General features: G+C 49.7%; 2 pseudogenes; both read left to right on the top strand.

Moving 5' to 3' along the window:
• The first annotated feature begins 657 nt into the window (after positions 1 to 657).
• LOC123131153 (dehydrin DHN3-like) lies at positions 658 to 1502 on the top strand (annotated as a pseudogene).
• A 6728-nt stretch (positions 1503 to 8230) lies between these two features.
• On the top strand, positions 8231 to 8859 carry LOC123131154 (dehydrin DHN3-like; annotated as a pseudogene).
• The last annotated feature ends 1320 nt before the right edge of the window (positions 8860 to 10179 follow it).

Genomic DNA, 10179 nt, shown 5'->3' with positions numbered 1-10179 from the left:
GCTCAACGTAGAGGTCGGGGAAGTTGGTGTGGCATAAATCACCTCCCACTGCCTCCCGAAAACAGCTCCACACGAATTAGGCAGACACGCAGGAGAAAAAGATGTGATTTGAGTCTTTTGGAATGCCACACAGAGGGCAGAGGCCGGAGCCCGGATCCAGCAACACGTTTTGCTACATAGGGGCAAAACCACACGGGGCAGCGTGGAAACCGCCGAGCCGACGCGCTACGCTAGTAAGTGGCTACGGCAACGACGCGGAGCTGCAAGGAGGAGCCGAGGGAAAGGGGGCGATGATGCGCTATGGAAAATCACATCGGGAGGAAGAAGAAGGAACACGTGCGAGAGGGCTCGATCGGACGAAAGATATAGGCTCCCTTTTTTCCAAAATGAAAGAAAGATATTCTCCCATGTGTGTCATCACCCGCGCTTCGAGAATGAGAAGATACGTGGCAACGCGGACGCTCCACGTACCTGCACGTCCGGCCTCTCTTCATGGGCGAGTCACCGGCTCCAGTCCCGCCTGCCAACCCACTCACGCGAGCACACGTAGCGCCTCCGGCAAGACGATCATTCCAATGATCACACACACGCAAACCGGCAAACGGCCTATAAATAGTGCATCGTGCTACGCCTGCTTACACAACACAGCCACGAGTTGCAGCCAAGTGAGGAAGACAACACACCAGATTTCTGAGAGAACCAAAGATCAACACCAGTGCAATTCTGCAAGATGGAGTACCAGGGACAGCAGCAGCAGGGCCAGGCGGCCAACCGCGTGGACGAGTACGGTAACCCGGTGGCCGGCCACGGCACCGGCATGGGCGCACACGGCGGAGGAGGCACCGGCGCGGCCACTGGTGGGCATTTCCAGCCCCTGAAGGACGAGCACCAGGCTGGCGGTGGTATCCTGCACCGCTCCGGCAGCTCGAGCTCCAGCTCGGTGCGTATGTATACCTTGAGTTTGCTTGCACAGTTGCATTTTCCAATTTATATTTTGTACGAATAAGAAAAATCAATTGACTGATTTTTCTTGTTCGTCGTGGTAGTCTGAGGATGGTGGCATGGGCGGAAGGAGAAAGAAGGGCATCAAAGAGAAGATCAAGGAGAAGCTCCCCGGTAGTCACGGTGACCAGCAGCAGACCGCTGGCACCTACGGACAGCAAGGTCATACGGCAGGGATGGCCGGAACCGGGGCGCATGGGGGCGCATGGCACCACAGCCTCCGGTGGCACCCAGCGGCTGCAGGGACACACCGGAATGACCGACACGGCGACTCACGGCGCCCACGGCACGGGCGAGAAGAAGGGCGTCGTGGACAAGATCAAGGACAAGCTGCCCGGACAGCACTGAAGACGGCCCGCGGCCACCTTCGCAGAATAATAAGATGGAGATACAATAAAACTTCCTGAAACAAACTGAGATTTAGCACACTTGTAATGTCTGAGTTCTGAGTTTTGTGGACTTGAATATGGATTTCTTGTACGTACCCGGGTTTCTTTCTACAGCATCGTCCAAATATAAATATGATTGCTTCCAGAATCCATGAAAGACCTAAAAATGTTGAATGATATCCAACAATTTCTGAAGATTTGATTAAATTTGGAATTTACATACATGTCTACGTAGAACATGAGGACCAAATCCATTCCAGCTGCTTTCCATGGCAAGCCGTGGGTTTCGAGAGTCCATAGCCATAGTGTGCGAGGACCTTCAAGTGAAGAAAGAATAATATAAGTGAAGGGTGCCTGTGCACACTATATAAATAGTAAATATTTCCATGAAAAATAGTAAATCAGAAAAGTGCGTGGGAAAATAAATAAAAACTGAAAACTGGGAGCAAACCTGGTGGACCATTCTACTCCTGGGTGAACTTTCGTGAAGAAATGACATCTGCGATATTCTCAGAAAGAAATGACATCCCTGGTATTCTCAGCAAAAAAGTCAAAAAGCTCGATTGTATAAAAAATAACTGTTTGAATGAATCGTGGTATTTTTCTTTCTAAAAATACCTCGGATGTTATTTCTTCACAAAACTTTGCAAGTGAGTAGGATGATCGATCTAAAAATACCACGGATGTTATTTCTTCACAAAACTTCGCAAGTGAGTAGGATGATCGACTAGGTTTGATACCTCATAATTTCAGTTTTTTTCCTAGTATTTTCCTTTTGATATGGAGAGTAAATCTGTAGGTGAAAACAACTAAGAGCATTTATAGCTGGACTTGACAAATTCGAACCCTCAAACGCCTGCAGAGGCGCTCGGGCGCGTCCGTGGACACTGACCGGTCACACCTCAAATTTCTATTCTCACACCGAACACCTCACAATCCATACAAAGTGATGCAACTACGTAAAACAATGCATTACACACATCGTTCGACTACTACATCTGGACATGCCATCGAAAGTACCAAAATTTGGCATGTTTAACCTACATCTAGCTATGGAGAAGATCATCCACGGCTGCCATTGCCCTTCCTGGCGCCCTTGTCGTCCTTCTCACAGAAGTAGCGGTTGAAAACACTTCTGGCCCGTCGGTGTCCTCCTTCTCCTCCTTGGGGAGGGGGGAGGGGGTGGTAGTCTGGCCGTGGCGTGGACCGCCTCATTCTGCTCTCGGACGAGGACGTGCGTGTTCCTTCGCTGCCGCATCTTTACAATGCGGGTGCAGATGACTTTCTAGTCCGCGGCAGCCCGTGCCGCCGCATCAGCCGCCTCCGCCGCCACCATGTCGGCAGCGAGGCAGGCCTTGGCCACCCACATCCCCTCCTTCCCACAGTGGGCACACCGGTCCCGGTAGCACTCATACTCCGATGGACCAGTGCTGGAGAAAGGGAGATTGGAAAGCTCCCGAGAGGACCGCGATGATCCAGCCTCGGAAGATCCGAGCGCCCGATGCGCCAACACAATGGACTCACACCAGACAGATCCTGCAGTCGGTCAGGCGATGTCCTCTCGGGAGCGGAGGAGTGCAATGAGAACGACCATTGCCTCCTGCAACCCGCACGGAAGGACACCCCAGTCAATGGATCCGAACTAATCAGAGTCAGATCCACTGTCTGCCATGCCAGAAAAGGCCCGAGATCACTGGACGGTAGCTTGGGTGGCAGAGTTGAGTGGAAAGGAGTGAAGGGGAGTGAAGTGAAGTGGCTAGGGTTTGGTCCGAGGAGCGGACGGGGATGAATATATGTGGGGTCACATGGTCCGGGCCCGGGCCTCCCCATATTTGGGCTGGATATGAGGGGTGTCGGTCAGTCCGGGTGTTTGAGGCTAGTTTGAGGCGCCCATCTAGGTCGGGTTTTTTGACAAGTTAGTGACCAAGTTGTCCACCCAGGCGTATGAGGGGGGTTTGAGGTGCCTGGCTGTAGATGCTCTAACAAGATATAATATTTCTAGGGAATTTTGACATGGCCGGACTATTATGGTCTATGAGGTAGCGAGCTATATTTTGATATTATTATCCACCAATGGCGGTATAATGAGAGGCAATTTCATAAAAAACTAAAGTGTGTTTGATATTATCTACTGTGAGGAGTGCTCCTCAAGAAACACACAATGGTTAAAAATATCGAGTAAATGCATTAATTGTTTCAATCTAATGCAAGGAATCGAAGCCATATATGGTTTAGCAAAATTGTTGTATGTACTAAGAAAAACAAAGGACTTTACTTGTTTAAGGCTAATGCAATGAATTAAAATTGTGTGTTGAGCTACTAACAAGCGTCAGTATTGCAAATATAGTAAAAGCAACAAAATAGGAGTTGTGCATTTGTCATTGATACAAATCAATACAAAGAGTTTGAACCATCAAACATCGAGTCATTCATGGGCAGCTATGCAATTTTCTAACAAATCGGGTACTCAAAGACGATGATGAGCTCTATGACATGGACTAGCGGGCTTTGGCGCAGAGGTTGCCACCTCTAACTTATCAATGGTGCTTCTTAACAGTTCTGTCATCATGTTGGATTTGTTACTTAACTTTAGTGTATTTGTGGCACACGTGACTTAAGTGCATATGTGTTCCTGGGCTATATGCTTGTGGTTTATGATCATGTCAAGATTGCTTCTATGGATGTATGTGATGTTTATGGCAGCTATGTTCTCTATGTTGCAAATGTGAACACAGGCATGTGATATGACATCAAATAGAGAGAATGTTATGCAAAAAATTTGAATCCAAAACAAGTATCTTTTACCACAAAATTCATCTCTAAGAGACAAAAATCAAGGCAGCCCCGCAACCAATAATATCCAGGAAACACAAATAATCGGGGTAAAGTAAATGTGCGTCACAAAATACCAACTTGACACGCCGCACGCTACGGGAAAGAGCCCTATCTGGTACGAGTCAAAGGCCCGCCACAAAAAAGGTTGCGTCAACTTGCGGCCTTTAAACACGATAGGTAGAGAAAACGCCATAGATGTCTATTTTAGTCTCGTGCCAAATATGCTTCATGGTAATTTTACCCATGGGTTTGGGCTCATGGATACCAACTACTATGGATTGAGTATTGCTATGATTTTTATCCATAAATAAGACTCATGAGTATCAATTATTCGACACCGTCGCAAAAAAAGGGAACCGATTATTCATGGTTGGGGCATAGATACTATGTGATGTCCATGGTTATCGGTGGATCCCCGCACAAAATTTGGATAAGTAAATTAATATTTTATTACTATACATGACATGTGAAGCTATATCACCTACATAATAGTAAGCCCTAACTCTCTAGTTATAAAATGTTGTAGTTGTTGTATAAACTAGACGATACCTCACATTTTGTTGTGGGGGTCTTTCGCAATATATTTCAATGCGATATGGTTGTATGGAACATCAATATTTTTTGAGTAATAATATGATAACTAAAACCAAAATACATATGATTTATTATGTTTTATTATTGTATATAGTTGTAAAATATTTATAAAATATAAATAGCATTATAGAATGAAAATTCTCATGCATATGTGTATGCATGGTTGCATGTTGAGATGAGATTTTTGTATGCATGGTTGCATGTTGAGATGAGATTTTTGTATGCATGGTTGCATGTTGAGGTGCGCATTTTCCCATGCATGTTGCATGATGAAGTGCCATACTTGCATGTTAAGATAAATAAGTTAGTGGATACTAGCTATTTTGATATAGAAGATAACCAATAAGCCTTTTTGCGGGAATATCATTAAGGTTATTACTAGTACTACATAGGGTATTATTTCCATATGAAAAAGAGGACATGATGGGTACACAACAAGCATGTATATTTATTGGGTATGATAGTAAAGTAAAGTAAACACAACCAAAACCCTGATTCCGACTCAAAGATCGCAAGCTCCACCATGCAATGACACACAGCCTAGGAGCCCCACCTCAAAAATGATCTAGATGTAATATTTATTATTTCTTTTATTCGTTATACTATCATGCATGATTGATGATGAATAGATTGAAAGTCTTCGTGCAACTTTTTTTACAAAACCTTCCTCACTAATCTCTCCACTGCCACCACCCTCACACTAGAATTTAACTAGGTGGTAAAAATACCACATAAGCCCATCCACTAATCCCGTAAGATGTAGTCTCTATGTGTAGCATTGCTCCCCCTACCTCCATCGGTGTGGCGGCAGCTCAACAACAAGTTCATCTCTCGACACCTCCATCATGCAACGTTGTGTCCACCTTACGCCTCAGAAGAGATAGTGCTCCAATGCCCCCTGAGACACGCCGGTGGTGCCACCATCCCGAAACCCGATGAATGCCCGCAAATTTTTCCATATCACTGAAGCCTGTAAAATGAAAATGACTAGCTGGCCAACAAAGTCGCTCACGAATGGGTCGTCCAATGGATCGACCTATTAACCCCCCCCCCCCCTACCGACATTTGGATCGCGCGAGATAGGTTCAAGGCCAGACCGGACCGACCCATTCCCATATTTACTGAGCAAGGGTGCAATTTTTAATCCATGCATATCTTCATGGACGAGCAATGGACATCGTTGGGGTGTAAATATGAATTTGATATTACTCGACCATCTAAACCTGACCCATCACCACTCCATGGAAAAAATCCTAGCCACAAAACAATCAACATTCTCTCCCCTTCGCCTCATGTCATCACTCCAACGTCATGAGGCGGAGGGGGGTCTTTTTCTCTCAACTTTTGTGTAGTAGATTTTTGTGTCGTGGTGACATCATTGTATCAAATAAAGTCTCTCGGCTCCAATCATGGCTCAGTGGTGCTTGGTGCAGTGTTGCTGAGGAGCATGAGAGTTGTTGCATATATTCTTCTTCATGGATAATGGGTTGGTTGTGTTTATTCCACATTTGACGGGGTTCCATGTGGATCGGTGGCAAGAACATTGTCTTCTTTGACAACCTCTTACTTTGAGCTTGAGCAAGGTTGTCAGCTGACCCCCCTCCCCCCCCCCCCCCCTTCAGTTCTCACGAGGCCGTGAATTTTTTTAAAGAATCCGTTGGCCGACGCGTACAACATTTGTTCTGTTTTGTTCCGTTTTCGTTCCACGCCGACAGGTTCCGGCTTTCATTTTCCGAATCAAACCAGAGGACTTTTGCAAAGCGGGAGAACGTGTTTCGTGGACTGTACCCCCGTGTGTCATCACTTCTACCTCGAGAACAAGCTGAGACGTGGCATCCCGGACGCGTCCACTAGCTGCACACGTCCGACCTCTCTTAATTGCCGAGTCACTAGTCACCAGTACTCATGCAAGCACACGTAGGGCGTGTTTGGTTGCCCGCATTAGGCCTAGCCTGGCCCGTGCAGGAAAGATTGAGCCCGTTTGGTTGGTTGCATTTACTATTGGACCTACACAGCATGAACTTAAAGCACACCTGGGCCTGGCTCGCTGATCGGTAGTTTCTAGCGAGCCTGGCTGAGGCGAGCACACATGGCGGGCCACTTGCAAGAGGGGAGATGGGAGGGATACGAGCTGGTATGCAGCCTGTGCGTGCTTATCTTCTCCTACCTCCAGTAACCTTCTCTCTAATGTTGTTTTTCCTAGCACCTTCCGATCTACACAACGGTGCTTTGATTCGAGGTAAGATCTACACGAAAAAGATGCACCTTGATGCTACGGTTCCATACAAGCGATCGGTTCGTAGTTTCGTCGGCCGTAACTTCTTAATCCCATGTTCCTGTTTGGAGCTATTCTGGACGAATTTTGTCAGATTCGTCGCGCACGATCGATCATTTGAAATTTCTTTTGAACAGCAGCCTAATCTTGCAGTCCCTCACAATATTCGTGTTGTAAGTTTTTGGATTCGACGATCGTAGCTTCATCTCTCTACGAACAACGGTCTACTGCAGTGACACTGCCATGTCGAGCTCCTCTGTCCTTTACTCAGAGCTCTCCTATTTGTTCCTCTTGACGCCGAAGCTCTTCCCCTTGATCTCCTTGCCCATGTCCTACTACACTAGAGTTGTTTCTGGCGTCGCTCATCTCGGCCTACTCTCTGTCGTCCTCCTACTGCACTGACGCCGCAATGGCGCGCACACTGCTTTCTTGTGTCCTCTGCCTTCATGCACACTGCAGTTCGCCGCGCCGCCGACGGGGTCGATCATCTTGGCCTCCTCTCTCGCGCTACTACACTGGAGTTGTTCCCGGCGTCGATCATCTCGAGCTCCTCTCTCGTCCACTGCACTGACGATACCATGGCGCGAGCACTGCATTCTCCTCCTCTGTCCATTGTCTTTGCGCGAGCACCGCAACTAGTTCGCCGACGGTGTCGCTCCCGGTGCCGCCGACGGGGTCGCTCGTCCACGACTCCATGCTCGTCATGTCGGACACGACGCCACGACCACTATCCACCGCAGTCGCCATGGTCCGACGCGCACTGCATTTCATCTCCTCCTTCCTCTGCTAGCTCTTAACCCTGTGTGCTAAGTGCAAGTGCTAGCTCTTAATCATACCTCATGCGGGCAACAAAACAGCGTGTAGTTGCATGCGCCGAGACAATGCAGGTAACCAAACAACATGCCAAAGTTGATTCCCTAATGCAGGAAGTCCATAAGCAGGCAACCAAACAACTCGCAGATGTCGCATATAAGGCTGTTTTTTTAGAGCCAGGCTGGGTTGAGATGTGTATGCAACGCACGTACTGTTCAAGACTGCAACCAAACACGACCGCGATCATATCTCCTCGCCGCAAACAGCTTATAAATTGCGCCTCGTGCTGGACCTGCTTCCACAACCACGAGCTGCAGACTAACTGAGGAAGACAACACACCAGATTTCTGAGATAATCAAGATCAACACCTGTGCAACATGGAGCACGGCCAGGCGACGACTAACCATGTCGACGAGTATGGCAACCCGGTGGCCGGACATGGCGTCGGCACTGGCATGGGCGCGCACAGCGGCGTCGGCACCGGCGGCTCACAAGACCGGAGGGATCCTGCAGCGCTCCAACAGCTCTAGTAGCTCAAGCTCGGTGCGTGTACATATACTTCTTGCTTATTGCTAACACTAGTTGTAATTTGCATTTTGATGTTTAGATTTGAATGAAACGAATCAATCACTGAATTTTCTCGTTGTTCGTGATAGTCCGAGGATGATGGCATGGGCGGGAGGAGGAAGAAGGGCATCAAGGAGAAGATCAAGGAGAAGCTCCCCGGTGGCCACGGTGACCAGCAGCAAACCGCTGACACCTACGGGCAGCAGGGACACACCGGAATGACCAGCAGCACTGGGGCGCATGGCACCACGGCCATTGGCGGCACCTACGGGCAGCAGGGACACACCGGAATGAGCGGCAATGAGACGCACGGCACCGACGACACCGGTGAGAAGAAGGGCATCATGGACAAGATCAAGGAGAAGCTGCCCGGACAGCACTGAGCCCGGTCCGCGGCAGCTACTTGTCAAAATTTGAGGTGCCGGTCTGGCCACCTCTGCAGAATAATAAGATGGAGAGATACAGTTGAACTTCTTGATATAAAGTGAGCTAGCTCATTCATAATGTCTGAGTTCTAAGTTTGGTGGACTTGAATATCCCAACCTACCTGATTTTGTATGATATGGTTGTGATCTCCCTTGGCCTCCAAGGCATGTAACTCTCATGTGTTCCTATATATATGTAACACGAGGGCCGCCCCATGTGTGGCGCATTGCCTAAACATTCTCGTTTACTTGGTATCAGATAGATCAATCCTCTTCTCCTAAACCCTACCACGCCGCCGCCAGCCCCCTCTCGAACGTCGTCACCTCGCGATGGCTGGCACCGCCGCTTCCACCAACTCAGCCCTCACCTCTCCCTACCTGCCCGCCTCCCACTCCACCACCGCCGCCCCCCTCGTCAACTCCACCATGCCCGCCTCCGCATCGCCGGCTGTGCAAGTCACTAGCGTGCGCACCCACGTGCCCGTCACGCTGGATCTCCACACCTCCAACTTCGCCAAGTGGCGGATGCTCATCCACGTCCTCCTCGGCGAGTATGACTTGCTTCCCCACGTCACTACCGTCACGTCCGCGGCGGACCGCACGCCGGACTGGACCCGCGAGGACTACGTCGTCCGGTCCTAGCTGTATGCTTCCATCTCCGACGAGATTCTCGATCTGATCATCGCGGAAGATTAGACGGCGCATGAGGCTTGGACTCTCATCTCCAACCTCTTTCTAGATAATCAGATGACTCGCGCGGTCTATCTCGAGGCCGAGTTCTGTGGTCTCATGCAAGGCGACCTCTCGGTCACCGCATACTGCCACCGCTTGAAGGCCCTCTCTGACGCCCTCGCCGACGTCGGCACTCCGGTCACGGACCAAACCCTCGTCCTCAACTGCCTTCGTGGACTCAACCCGCGGTTCTCCGACATCACCACGATCGTGACCATGCAGAACTCGCTCCCGACCTTCGGGCAGACGCGCTCTCTCTTGGTTCTCCGCGAGACTCAGCTCGCCAACACCTCTGTCGTGGCCAACCAGACCGCCCTGTACGGCATCCACTCTTCCCAGGGCTCCGGCCTGGGCGGCGCCAACTCCAACCGCGGCGACGGCAGCCGTGGCGGCGGCAACACCGGTGGCGGCGGCAACATCGGTGGCGGCGGCAACCGCAATAGCGGGAATTGGTGCAAGAAGCGGCAAGGCGGCGGGTCAGGCGGCAGCAACTCCGGCGGCTCCCGCGTCGGTGCAGGCGGCCAGCCCGCGGTCGGACCGTGGATC

This window comes from Triticum aestivum, chromosome 6A (assembly GCF_018294505.1).
Source record: "Triticum aestivum cultivar Chinese Spring chromosome 6A, IWGSC CS RefSeq v2.1, whole genome shotgun sequence".
NCBI lineage: Eukaryota > Viridiplantae > Streptophyta > Magnoliopsida > Poales > Poaceae > Triticum > Triticum aestivum.
Note: the sequence above shows the minus strand (reverse complement) of the source record. Positions and strands in the feature narration are given on the sequence as shown.